Source organism: Heloderma suspectum, chromosome 9 (assembly GCF_057233095.1).
Source record: "Heloderma suspectum isolate Gila_16-S chromosome 9, 16-S_ref, whole genome shotgun sequence".
NCBI classification, from domain to species: Eukaryota; Metazoa; Chordata; class Lepidosauria; order Squamata; family Helodermatidae; genus Heloderma; species Heloderma suspectum.
The window spans coordinates 16,420,828-16,435,122 of NC_139466.1; the positions used below are offsets into that span (position 1 = coordinate 16,420,828).

At 45.3% G+C, this 14,295-nt stretch overlaps 1 protein-coding gene across 4 annotated transcripts in view; it reads left to right on the top strand.

Annotated features, from left to right (window-relative positions):
- The first annotated feature begins 313 nt into the window (after positions 1-313).
- The window catches only part of STAG2 (STAG2 cohesin complex component), an 85,924-nt gene continuing 71,942 nt past the window's right edge, over positions 314-14,295 (top strand). The window contains exon 1 of one of the 4 annotated variants that reach the window (XM_084813799.1): positions 314-779. The gene's annotated coding sequence lies outside the window, so the exon portion shown is untranslated. Of the gene's footprint in view, positions 780-915; positions 970-1,918; positions 2,248-3,217; positions 3,306-14,295 lie in introns of those variants that run through there. The other 3 variants (XM_084813803.1, XM_084813802.1, XM_084813800.1) reach the window with 3 other exon arrangements.

Genomic DNA, 14,295 nt, shown 5'->3' on the forward strand with positions numbered 1-14,295 from the left:
CTCCGCTGGGCGCTACGTGCCGACTCGAGCCTCCCCCGCGCGCGCTGGGGAACAGCCCGGGGCGGGTTCCACGGCAGCGGTGACGTAGCGCACGGGAGGGCGTGGCGATGGCGGAGAAGGAGCAAGCAGCAAAAGAAAAAAAAAAGGGGGGGCTGCATCCGCCGCGCATGCGCGGCACCTTGTTTACCCCGTTCTCCTCCAGCCCGGATGGAAAACGGAGCCGTTCTGCGCATATGGCCTTCTCCCCGTTCGCCGCGTTGCCGAGTCCGCCCGGCAGGTGCCGCTCTAGGCCCAGCAGATCGGAGCGTGCTCAGTGGCCGCCAGGTGGCGCCTGCGCCCTCCATTCGCTCGCCAGCCGCCGAGCTGCGAGCACCCCAAACAATCCCCAGCGCCGCCGCCGCCGCCGCCAAATTAAATAATCCGCCCGTTTGGCTCCCTTGCCCCCCCCCGCCGCTGCTGCTGCTGCTGCTCTCAACCCGCACGCTCGAGAGACCCCCCCCCTTTACTACCACACACATCCTCCTCGGCCTTTGCTAGGCCCCTTGCATTTTCCCGCCGAGGGAGGGGGGGCCCTTGAAGGTAAGGGGTCGACCCGAGCCGAGTTGTTGTTGGCCTTGGAAGTGAGAGGAAAAGAGGGGGGGGAGCGGAGCGGAGCTCGAGAGGCGGCGAGAAATAAAGTCACCCCCCCTCCTCAAAAAAAAAAAAAAAAAAGGCGCGCAAGACCCGTGCGAGGAGCCGTCAGCGCCAGTCCAGGCCTCTCAAGCCTCCGGCCGGGCGAGGTAAGTTCGATCGCGGCGGGGAAGCTTCTGGAAGTTTTATTTTGAATTTCCTCGCTCGCTTGCTCGCGCGCTCTCCGGGAGGAAGTTAAAAAAATAAATCCTGAGGGGAGTAGCGCGCGCTATATTTATACGCACAGATGTGTGTGTGTGTGTGGGGGGGGGGCAGGGGAGAGATCCGGAGCGGCCGCCGGTAATACGAATTTTAAATATAGATATATATATATATAGAGAGAGAGAGAGATCGATGTGTGTGCCTGTAAGGCCAGGCCAGGCCAGGCCTCAGCAGCTCGAGTCTGAGGGGAAACTCGTAGCGCAGGCAAGATGGAGGACGCGGGGCCGAGCGAGCGAGCGAGCGAGCGAGCGGCGGAGGGAGAGGGGTGAAAACAGACACACACGCTCGCCTGCCCGCCCGCCCGCCTGCCCGCCTCTGCTCGCGGCTCTCCCTGGGGGAAAGAAGGCGGCGGAGGGAGGAAGGACGGAAGGAAGGGAGGGACTGGGCCTCGGCGCCCCGAAGGGACCCCCGGCCCCGCGACCACCACTTACTCCAGCTCGAAATCGCTTCCCCGATCCCCCCCCCCCCCGCAACCCGCCGCTTCAGAGGGAGAGGGAAAAGGCCTAGGCCCCGCCGCTGGGCGCAAATAAAATGGAGCCTGGCTCCGGTTCCTTCTCTCTCTCTCTCTCTCTCTCTCGCAGCCCCCCCCCCCCATGATCTCCAGTTGAGAGGAGGGAGGAGGAGAAAAGGGGGGGAGGAGAAAAAAGAGTGGGGGAGGCTGCTACGGTAGTGTTTGTGTGAAAAGGGGGTTGCTGGCAAGATGGAGGACTCGAGCAATTGTGTGACTGGGGAGGGGTGAGGAAGGTGTGCATCGCGGGGGGGGGATAGGGAGGTGAAAGGTGTTTGGAGGAGGGGGGTTCTTATTAGAAACGCTGCTCCGACTTTCGCCTCTTTTCCTCCCCCCCCCCCGTATTTTCCTCTTCTGTTCTCCCCTCCCTTACTTTCCTCGGCCTGGCTGGCTGGCTGCTCGGCCTCGAGTAAACAAGGGGAGGCGAGTTTTGAGTAGGGGGACGCAGGGCCGTTGGGAACGGTTTCGACACCTCCACGCACTTGACAGGCCAGGATTGGGAAGGGTGTTTTTCACCCTGCAGAGGGCCCTGCGGAAAGACGAGAGGGGGAAAGGAAAACATGTATACCTGTACTTTTTAATTAAAGGCTGTGATCCTGTGTACATTCGCATGCAAGCCCCACCGGAATTGCTGGGAGTTAAGTTGTTGTGAGCCCACATGCCTGGGATTGGGCCGAAAAGGCCCGCAACTTTTTCTCTTTTTTTTTTGCCCTCCTCGTGACTTTGGAAAAGGGACGGGCATTTTTTGAGGGGAGGAATGGACGCTGATCCCTACGCAGGGCAGGAACTTTGCTTGGGCTTTCTCCCCATCAATAGTAAACATGGGCTGTTTGGGAAACTTGGTGGTGGTAAGGGGATTTCTTTTTTGTCCATTTCCCTCCCGACACTTTTAGCGAGAAAGGACTCGCAACTCGATTTCCTATGTTTACTCGGAAATAAGTTGCTCTGAATTCAGTGGGGTTTACTCCCGAGTCAACGTGCCTAGGATTGTAGCCCTGCGCTCCTCGTCTTGCCTTCCCCGCCTTTGTGTTTAGGGTGGCCAGTTTCAAGTGGGGGTGGGGGATCCAAACCCATGTCCCGGTGATTTTTTGAAGTCCGTGTGCTGCTGAGAGCCCCGCTGGGTCGCGGCCGGGTGGGAGGGGAAGAGGGGGCGGAAGGAGGCTGTTTAATGGTTTGGGGATTTTTTTTGGCGCCACTTTTGTTTTAGATACTCGCCTGTCGCCCCCCTCCCCCTTCTCATCTCTCACAGAAACTGAGCCCTTATCCAGGTAGGAAGTGGTCCCGCTTTCCCAGACGTTTTACTTCCCTTCCACCGAGGGATCTGGCATTTTAGTGACCCGGTGGGTCCGTGTGTGTGGAGAGGGGACTGAAAATAGGGGGATGTAAGTAGCCCTAAGTGGGGAGCTTGATTCGATTTTCCTTGGGTCTAGGCTTACTTAGTTTTGGTCTTGAGGAAGGATGGCAGGGTCCATTTCGTGGATTTGACTTCTCAGGGGCATGCTGCTCCCAGGTTTGGAAGATGCCTTAGCTCTACCGCCAGTGCGTTTGCCCTTTTCAGTTGACTTGTTACTATCCGAGTAAAATATTTCCTTGTATCCACTTTCATTACTAGTGGGGGGCAGGGCACGGTACGGTATTGATCAACTTGGCAGTCGCTCTAGGTAAATTGTGAGTCTCCCGGAGCGCAGCCCTCGAGGCTTTCCACACCGCGGCTGTAGCCCTTATTCGGTAGTTTCCTTCCTGCGGGTTGGAGGCGGGGGGGGGGGGAGAGGAGGAGAGGAGGAAGCGCATTTGGCTGCCACACCCCATGTTTGTTTCATTCTATCCGAGGCTTGACTCGGCCCCTTTCCCCTGGAGATGCCGGCTCGGTTCCCCTCCCCTTCAAGGCTGTGGCGGATTTTCAGAGGTGACCTGCAGAGCTACATCTTCCGTTATCGTTGCTCTTCTCTTGTGGGAAGGAGGGTTTTTGTCAGCACCGCGGGGCTGGGTGGGGAGTCAGGTTACAGAAGTGCGTCACATGCAGTTCTTGATGGTGGGGCCTACTCGGCAGCCGCCTGTGTTTTCATCTATGCAGAAATCCCCGCTCCCCCCGTCCTCGGATTGGTCAGCCTCGCTAGCAGAAGGCATCGACGCTCCTTGTCCTAGGCAAGAACACAGCGGGGTTAAGTGCTCTTGAGGAAGGGGCCTGGAGTTCGTAAACATGAGTGGGTGTGCTCTGAACACACAAACGTCTCTTGCTGCAAAACATTACGATTTGCTTGCAAAGTGGTGCAGGTATTACTGACTGCTCCCTGGAGGCACCTTGTTTAAGGAGAAGCATTGAAATCCAGACCTTGGGGCCACCAATGAAGATGCTTGTTGGGGCCCTTCTGGAGCATCAACTCTGATTTTTAGCCTTGGCGTCAAAGCACTCTGTTGGACATAGCAGAAGGCTTTAAATAAGGTGTTTGGCTGCTTTGCATGATGGTTATAGATTTGGGGTGTCTTACAAGTGAAATATAGCTGGTTCCACAATGTAAAAGTTTGTGTCTCTGGTTTACATGGTGGTCATGCATTGTCTTTCTCTTAATATAATAAGGGGACAATGACCTATGTCCTGAATATTGACTACAAAACAGTTCAGTGTTGCTCAGGAAACTGGCGGGAGGTTGACATGGTTTTACTTCAACAGAGCAATAATATTCCTGATTTTAAGACCCAGGACCAGTCTTTATCCCAACCTGAAATATGACCCACTTTACACGGTGTATTTTTCTTTGTCCTTTATCTCTCTTCGGCTTTCTCCCCTCCATTTTCCATTTCTTTCTCTTCTCTTAAAAAACTAGAAATCAATGGCCCTTCGTAGGAAAAAGGTTCCCCATCTTTGCCTCAATCAAGGTCATATTTGAAATTACGTAACACTTGGTCCTGCCTGTAGTGTCAGAGATGTTTGTGACAAAGTGTTGAAAAGTTATTAGCAGTTTGTGTAATTCTCTGGGACTTACTGGCTTCTCTGGACGTATTTGATTACTATTTTGTGAATAAAAAACAACTAAGGCCGCAATGCTCTGCACACTTTCCTGAGAGTAAGCACCATTGAGTTCAGTGCGGCTTACTTCTGAGTAGACATGCACAGGATTGTACTGTAGGGCTGCAATCCTGTACACACATACCTGGATGTAAGCCGGATTGAGTTCAGTGGCGCTCACGTCTGAGTAGGCATGCATAGTAATTAAAAAATATTTTTTAAAGTATTTTTATACTGGCTTTTTCTAAAAACCACCAAGATGGTGTACAACAATGTGAAAAACAACAAACGTTAAAACAGCAATAAAAAACACTAAACAATTAAAAGACCAAGTTAAAAAGATATCTTGACACCTTTTCTAAAAGTAGGGGGAGTGTGGTCCTATCATAATTCCAAAGGGATTGCATTCCATAATTTGGGAGTGACAGGAGAAAGCCCTTTTACATGTGCCCATCAAACAGGGCTCTGCAAGTGACAACATCCTTAAAAGGGCTTCTCCTGCAGATCTTAATAACCAGAGAGGTTCACTGGAAGTCCTTTAGATAGCCAGGCCCTAAGCCATTTAGGGCTTTAAAGATTAAAGCCAATGCCTTGAATTGAGCCCAGAAAACAGTTGGTAGTCTTTCAATTAGACTAACATGTTCTTGATACTGTGCACCAGTTAGCAGCCTAGCTGCTGCATTTTGCACCAATTGAAGCTTCTGGATGCTCTTTGAGGATAGCCCTATAGTAGCATTGCAATAATCTTAAGCGTGATGTGACCAAGACATGGATAACTTGCCAAATCAGAGCTTGATGTCACCTTAGAGACTAACCCATTTATTATGGTATCAGACAAAGTGGGATCCGGCCCACCAAAGCTTATGCCACAATGAATGGGTTAGTCTTTAGGGTACCACTTTTAGGATGCAATCCTATGCATGTTTAGACAGAAAAAAAGTCCTACAACTCCTAGCATTCCTCAGTCAGTAGTGCTCGCTGAGGAATGCTGGGAGTTGTAGGACATTTTCCCGTGCGTAGGATTGTGACCTTAGTTGTTTTTGCTGCAACAGACTAATATGGCTACCTTTTTGTATTTTGTGAGTGTCCACACACCAAGAAGAGATAAAATTGCTGATGATACATGTAGAATTTTTCTGTGTTTATAGGTCCTAGAAGAACAGATTCTTGCTAAAGGATGTTTGGTGTTTGGGAATCATTTATTTATTTAGAGTGTTATTATTTTTTATCCCAGTCTTCGGCCAGAAAGGCTCCTAGTTCAGTTGTACTGCTTAAATGGTTCTTGTCTGCAGGGTATACAGCTTCAGAACATTGATCTGCAAATATAAGCAACCCTGATAGTTTATCTCCCGTGCCCCAAACAGAATGTAAGGACCCCAATACCGCTTTTCCCATTAGTATTATTTTCACCTTGATTCCATACACAAAAAGAGGCTTAAATATGCAAAAGCCATTTAGATCCCCCTTCCTCAACTGAAGGCTCAATGTCTTCGAAGTTATGCTCCAGTTAATCAAAGTTTTTCAGAAAATGAGTGTAACTGCTTTATTACTACTTGAAGATTACTATTGGATATTTAATATTGGTAATTTCTGATTAGCAATTTAATTACAGTTGTTTGTTCAATAAATCTGTTTTGCTTCTCCTAATATATGTGGTAGGTCTGATGGGAGATTGCGCAATTTAGTCACATTTACAGTGAAAAAATACGCCTGTTGCAAGATCACATAAGCATGTATTAATCACATGCTGATATGCGTGCGGTGAGAAATGTTTCTTTCATGTATGGAAGGCACCATGCTTGGTGGTAGATCTGGTTGGTTATGCTAGTTCCCTTTTTCTCTAAGTTATTTAAATCTTACGCTTCCGCCAAAGTTCTTTTGGTGGTTTATATGGACCACTCTTTTTATTCAAGGTCACCCAGTGTAGATCAGCACTACAACCGCTACCTCAAACTTTTTTCTATGAGCTGTTGACCTGCACACATAGCGACAACACAGAGTATGGGTTGTTGTTGAATCATATGTTGTTATATGCAAACCCTGCACAATGCTTTAACTCTGGGTTGTTAACCACAAACAACCTAGTCTTCACAACCCAACCACAAACCATGGGTTCTCTTCCTGGGTCATTTGTGGTTAACAACTTATAGTTAAACCATAGGACAGAGTTCTCATGTAATGACAACCCATGATTCAGTACAACTCATACTCAACCCATACTCTGGGTCATCCTTATGTGCAAATCAGGCTGTTGTGTTTGCAGTTGACCTGTGGGGAGTTACTCATGTAGCCAGCAGCCACCTCTACTTGAGTAGGATGGTTCAGGGTTTTTAATGCAGAATGCCATGCTAGGCTATAAAAAGTTCAAGCAAATGCCACCTTGGATGCGAGACTGCTTGCTTTAAAGACCTGGGCAGCTATATTCAGCTATAAGAGAGGATAAATAGTTTTAACAACAATATTTTGCTTAAGCAGTTTTTTCGTTATGGATATCACCTTAGGATACTCAGGTCCTTCATCTTCCTCATAGAATATTCTCTACTGAGATGGTATTTCTGGAACTAGGTTATCCTTTGCAAAAGCATGTTACACTTTTTCATTGTAACATTTTGCAGTTTGTCCTCAATATATCCTTGTGCTCCCCATGTTTCTCAGTATATTTGAACTTGCAGTCAGTTGTGGCTCATACATATAGTGCCCCAGAAAAAACATTATATATAGCAACATAAGTTGTTAGTGCAGTGTACACTTCATCTTGCATTATTCAAAAAGAGTTCTATAGCAGTAGCCATGTGAAAAAGATAATTTTCTTCTGTTTTTATTTTAAACGAACAGATATTGCAACATACTGGCCACTTGTTTCTGCCAGTCTTAAGAATGCTTTTATTTTGTAGCAGTGGAGTGATGATTGGTATTAAGGTTGCCTAAACTGTTCTTGAAGAACTGTTCCCCTGGTTACCTGTAGAGAGTAAGAATTGTCTCCACTTGGACCTAATCACAGGCAAGTGAACAGGTGCCTGTTTGACTTTTTTTCTCATCAAGCTGCAACAAATTGGTAGCCTCCAGAGGAAGGATTGTTTGTGTGGATGATGTGTATTTCACATGGATATGTGGTGTAATAGTTGAGAGAGATTGTTGACTGAGCAGCTAAGGTACATTTGGCACATGTTCTTACTATGCATATTTATCTGTCAGATTTTCTTGGACTGTGATACATCTTGGACTTTTGACATTTCGTGTAAATCTTTTGAAGCATGTTACATTAATTCATCTTACTTAGAGTAGGATTCACAGTCCCCGCCATGGCTTTCCTTTCCACTACTTCTGAATTCGTTGACTCCTACTTCAAGAATCCATTTTTGTTTGTTTTTCTTCCTTTTGTGAATAAGCACTTGATAATATTCTGAGCTCTATCATAGTTCTAGGCTAAGTCCTTCTATTTATGAAATAATTCTGCCGTATAATTTGTACTGTATTAGGATTGGGTCACCTGCCAAAGTAATAAGGGTACGCTCTGCTCATTTATCTGCTTCATTAACTAAAATCTTGCGCAGAAATGGCCCCTGCAGAATACTATTAAGCTCCTCTCTCAATTTGAGTGACCCATTCACAATTTGACAAATAGATGTTTATACATTTTTATAATCCTCTCAAACATTTCACCAGCTTGCATGCAGGAATGGATTATGAATTAGAATTCCTATTTCTGTCAAGACAGTCTTCTGCATCCATCTCCAAATAGTTTTTCTATTTAGTAAGTAGATCAGCCTTCCCCAACTTCCAGATGTTTTGGATGACAACTTCCAGAATTCCCGATCATTTGCTATGCAGGCTGGGGCTGATGGGAGGTGAAGTCCAAAACATCTGGAGGGCCCCAGGTCGGGGAAGGGTGTAGTAGATTATTTTGCCGTGATTTATTCTGTGCAATCAGTCCCACTTGGGGTTGTCAATTTTACTGTGGCCTCACCCTTCTCCAAGATTTCAAGTCCCTACAGATTGGAGCCCCTTGGTGGATTTAAGGGCAGGATTGCCCTGGCCTAACCTACCTGACAGATGGACTTAGTGTCATGTTCTCTGGTGGTGAATTAAAGGATAAGTCACACTCAAGCCTTCCCTCCATCACATAGTTCTTAGACCAACAGTTGTTGCCTTCCTAGTAGGTAGGTTGGTTATCTATTCTCTTCCTAGAGATGTAAAATTTCTGGAAATTTTGAGGCCATGGGGAAAAAAAGTTTCCTGGAAAAATAAGCAATACTTTTTTTAGTGCTCTTTACAGATCTAAAATCACTTTGTTGCTTTAAAGATAACCTTCCCCAACTTGGTGCCCTCCAAATATTTTGGACTTCAGCTCCCATCAGCCTCAGGAAGCATGGCCAATGGTCAGGAATGCTGGGCACTGTAATCCAAAACATCCAGAGGGCGTCAGGTTGGGAAAGGTTGCTTTAGGAGCATAAAGTAACCTTTCTGTTCCTTAAGTTATTTTATGTATGACTTAGTTTGCTCATAAAATTATCATTATATTTTAAAACTTATAAAAGTAAATGCAGTAAAGTTGTAATTATTGTCTGAATAGATTAGAACTACATTTATTAACTGCTACAAGCATCAGAAACACAAGGCTCTATAGAACAAAACACAAGCTATCAAGAATGCACATTCACTGTCAAGAATGCACAAAGTGCATATCATAAAAGTGTTCTTATTATATAGTTTTTATAAATCATTTTGGGGGGAATAAAGGCTGGGTAACAATATATAAATACTTTGTTTTAAATTCTAAAGGAAAATATTTCATAATCCAAAGCTGTTAAATTTGTCCAGTTTTTCAGGGGGAAAACAAAAACGGCATGGCCCTCGGGGGGAAAAAATGGAGCAAAACCATTTTTTCTGAATTTCCCCAATGTTTTTCCAGGCTTCCACATCTCTATCTCTTCCTGCTTCAAAGTTTGCCTTGCGCTGAAATGTGGGGGATAGATCAGCATGCTGATCACCATGCTGGCTGGAGATGTTGGGCGTTATTGTCCAAACATGTCTGGAGGGCATCACGTTGGGGAAGGCTGGTCTAGATGATGTAAGTGTTGGCTTATTGCTTCTGAAGTCTCATCAATGCTCAGGCCTCTCTAACAAGTTGCTTCCTGGAAACAGAAACAATAAGCTCCATTATCTGGGGCTAGTGTGTGAATTGTTAGTGGACAGTGTCCGGTCTGACCCAACCTTTATTATCTAACTCACAATTAGAATTGGTGACTGAAATAAACAAGCAGGATCTGCAAGAAAATATTGCAGTGTATCCTCACTCTCTAGAAAGAGTATCCCTGTTCAGGGCTCTTGCTAGCATGGGACATGAGACATGCAGTGCTCTTTGTTCAGGCCTCTGCAGAGCAGTTCACACAGAGGGGGAGGACACCTCACCTCGGAGGGCCTTCCCCTGTTATGCTAGATAGATGTTATACGTGGGGTGATAGATCGCTATATATGGGGGTGATTTCTCCTGATACATGTATACTGCAGCTCATAGCACTCATTCCCCAATTCTACCCCCTGTAACACACAGAATACTATAAGACAGGGGTAGGCAAATTGGTGCCCTCCAGATGTAGTGGACTACAGTTCCCATAATCCCTGACCATTGGCTATAATGGCTGGGGTTTATGGGATATGTCTACCCCTGGTGTAAGCTTTTAGGGGCTTGATGCAGCCAATGGAAATGATACCGAATAGGTGTAGTATGATTCAAGGATCTAGCTCCCACAAGCTTACTAATTGCTGCACTATGTAGCAGCTGCCATTTCTGAACAGGCTTCAAGGGCAGCCCCATGTACAGGTACATTACAGTAATCTAATGTGGACATAACCAAGATATGTGTCACTGTGGCTAGGGCAGCTTTCTCTAGATAGGCTTCTTTGGCAGCTGTGGCTCCAAGCTGTTAAAAAGCAGTCCTGGCATCTGATGCCTCCTGTGCCTCCATCACCAGCACTAAGTCTGGGACCGTTCCCAGACTCTGTACCCGAACATTCAGAGTGAGTGTGACCCCATCCAAAGTCAGAACTAAATCTCTCCAGTTTAGCAGATTTCCTAATCCACAGTACTTCCAATTTATCCAGATTAAGCTTCGGGTTTGTTAGACCTCATGCCTCCCATACTGCCCTAAGACACCTGTCCATGAGATTAGATTGTGGAAAAGAGATGGCTGTGTGTCATCTGATTACTGATGACACCTCAGCCTGAACTTCAGGATGGCTTCTTCCAGCAGTTTCATGTAAATGTTGAAAAACATAGGGGGAAAAGACAGAACCTTGAGGCAACCCAAATATCAGTTGCTAAGGGGTGGAACAAAAGTCCCTCTGCACCACCTTCTGGGTTCATCCCCCGAGGAGTGACTGGAGCTACTGTAGCACAATGCCTGCAAGCCCCATCCCATAGAGATGTTGTGATCCAGAAGGATACCATGGTCAATGGGATCAAAAGACACTCAGAGGTCCAGCAGAACCCGTATGATCATACTTACCACATCCATTCCCTGGAGTAAGTTATCCATGAGGGCAACCAAAGCAGTTTCTGTCCCAAATCCAGGCTGGAAGCCAGATTGGAATGGATCTAAATTTTCAGTGTCATCCAAAACTGCCTGGAGTTGATATGACACCATCTGGTCCAAGACCTTAAGCAGAAATGTTAGATTTGAAACTGGATGATAATTCTCCATAGCCAGACGCAGCTTCTTCAACAGTGGTTTTATTACTGCCTCCTTCAGGACCACTAGAACTACTCCCTCCCTTGGTGAGATACTGAAGAATTCTGATATCCATATTGTAAGGCTAGCCCTCGCAGATTTCACTAGCCAGGAGGAGCAAGAGTAAGTAGTTAGCCTTAGTCCTCCAAGCAGCCTGTCAGTATCTTCAGGCTGCACAAGCTGAAAAGTATCCATAACAACAAGACCAGATGGTACCATAGCTAATTTGGTACAGGCCCATGGTTATCAAATGATTATACAAATATATGGAGGATGGTTTTATTGGGGATATTAGTCATGGAAGGTGTAAGCATGACCTCCATCACTTTGATTAATAGATTGTACAGTCTGACAGCAGTAAACGGACATCATCGTCATATCCTCATCTACTTCTCTGGAGTATCTGGTTGGTTGATATTGGAAGACAAAGCTGAGTTAGATGAATTGTGGTAATTTCTATGTTCTTATGGAGATACTGACTCAGCATTAAGTTGTTGGCAACAAGGAGAGTTGTTAATTTCTGTGCTTGGATGTTAAACGTATATTGCTTTACAAAGTTAAAGGAAGGCCAAGTAATGTGCAGTAGGCAAGAGGTTCTAGATTTTATGGTTTCTTTTTTCCTGTACAAAGTCAGTCCATGGCCAGTGTTTCTGTGAAAATGGATATGTAAAGGGGGATATGTACAGGAGACTGAAAACTACGTATTCAGTCCTGGGATTGTACAACATTTGTTTGTCTTGCTAGCCAGTCGTTATTTGTGGCTACCACCAACCCCATCCCTTGAGTCCTGTGGTACCTGCAGAGAGCTAAGAAAGACTAGGTCTACAGTCATTTACAGTGACATGGAGAAGGTAAGAACTAGTAAGGGTTTCTCCTCCTACTACTTGGAAAAGACTCCTGTTTCTTTACCCCTCCAAGCTCCGGAGCAAATGGAAGCCCTGGGGAGAGGACCTTTGTGCTGCTCTCCAGAATGCCAGGGCAATTGCCCTTGACTGACTGCTGAGTACATTTGTGGGTGCCTGTTCAATCCTGATGTTTGTAGATTGTTGGAAAGTAAAGAAGGAATGATTGGTTTTTATGTTTTCCAACATACTTCGGGTGTAAACTTTATCATAAACATTGGATTTTTTTTCTGCAGAATTCTCCTGTCAGTACCTTGTGAAATTTTTAAACAGAATTGTTGTACTTTGGAATGAGCTCCTTTCTATTTTTGCAGTTCTTTCTGGAAAATTACAGTTGGAATTATTCCAACTTAGTATGTGGGAAATCTTTACTAATTGTTGCACTGCTTTTTGCATATTCAATACTTTACAACTTTAACCCTGCTTAAGGTTTGGCATAGAGTAAAAAAGGCCACCTTTTCCAAACCTCAGGAGTAAAATAACTAGTGATTATTACTGAATACTGAAAGTAATCTTAATGGCATTAGTAATCACATGCATGAAAGTTAGTTATCAGAAGAATGGCAATATCATGAAGCTAAGGAGAATATCATGTCTTTTTACAATGATAAGCACTGGAAGGTACATTTTTGCACACCTGTTCAGTTGGCAACTTGCATTTTCTGCACATTCAGGCATTATATTGTTAACTGAAATTGTGGGAATAATAGTATATTGGGACATGAAACAATAGCATTCATAAAACAGCTGGATTTGAACCCAAGAGAATGCATGAAATGCAAACCTTTACCATGGGCAGTATCCAGTGGGGTGCAACTGCTAATGTAAATTCCATTGCAGGAAATTACATCCCTGGGATCTCAGTGCGCCAGCTAATGCTGTTGGTGTTGTGCTAGAGTAGTTTATGCTAGCGCAACATAATTTACATTACCTGTTGTGCCCTGTTGACTACTGGCCCATGACTTTGCATAAGGATTGCTCTAAATATGTGCCTTATTACAATTATGACTCTGTATCTTTAACTTTTATCTAAAGGGTAGTTTTTATTTTAAAATGTCAAAGAGCAGTGTGGGCCTCAGAAGTTCAAAGTGCAGCACAGGTAGAGCTTTAGAAAATATTGGTAAGCACAAAGGGGTTTACATCTTTGTGCTTCTCCCCTGCCTAGATTGGAGAGGATTAGAAAAGGGAGGGAGGTGTAGGGATGCAAATCCCTTCATACTTCTCCAAAACTTGTTTGCAATTACAGCAGTATACACAGTTTGAGGAATGACTAGGCTACATAGAGGATAGCACATCTTCCTTTAGCTTGGAAGACATGGAACTTCTACCTCTATGTTTCAGTTAATGCAGAGATGCATTTAAAACATTAATTACACCTAAGAGGTGAACCTGTGTAACTTTAGTTATTGGTATGCCAGTACATTGGAGCAGCTGTACGGATAACATCCAGTGACTGATCCTTTCCCATCAGTAGTGACTGTGCCAAACATTTCCAAAGTGTTGATAAAGAATTGATAAAGTTATTGACATTTTAAACCTGTTTCAAACCAATTTTTTTTTTCAGTACTTTAATAATATTACTTTTTTATGTCTAGGAAACATCACATTTTTATTCTTCACTTCTTTAGCGGAGCGCGTTGAAGGATCTTTAGTTTTTATATATTCAGAGTTTCATCTCACCTTCTTTAAAAAGAAAACATGGCACTGGGACAAGATTGCAAAGTCTCAGCTAATTTCCCCTCTCCCCCTTCAAGTAATTCGCATTGTAGTAAATCGGATAACTTGTCCACCAATGCTGTATTACAACACAATTTTCCATAAAGCACCTGCATTCTTTCTGTGGCTGCCCTTTGGAAGATGCCTAAATGGCTTGACTCCTGAATTTTTGCAGAGATCATTACTGCTCTATGGGTTGGATCTAGCCTAAAGTTGTCATACTTTCATCCCTTTGAAATCAGTAGGACATAGTTATGACTAACTTGACACACTAATTTCAATGGGACTACGGTCTGACTGTCGGAGGGAGCAATCCTATTAGGAAAGGCGGCCACCTCCGAACTCAGTGGTGACTGCCTATTCAGTGCACAGTGGGAGGAGCATGGAGGGGAACTTCTCCTGCACTCTCCAGCTACCCTGCATTCATGGCCAGACGTCCGATTTCAGCTGTCTAGCCACGGGGGTGGGGGGGAGAAGGTCGGACGATGCATAGGAAGCGTTGTACCGGCATTTCTGCACTCCCCGCCCCTCAGGAACACC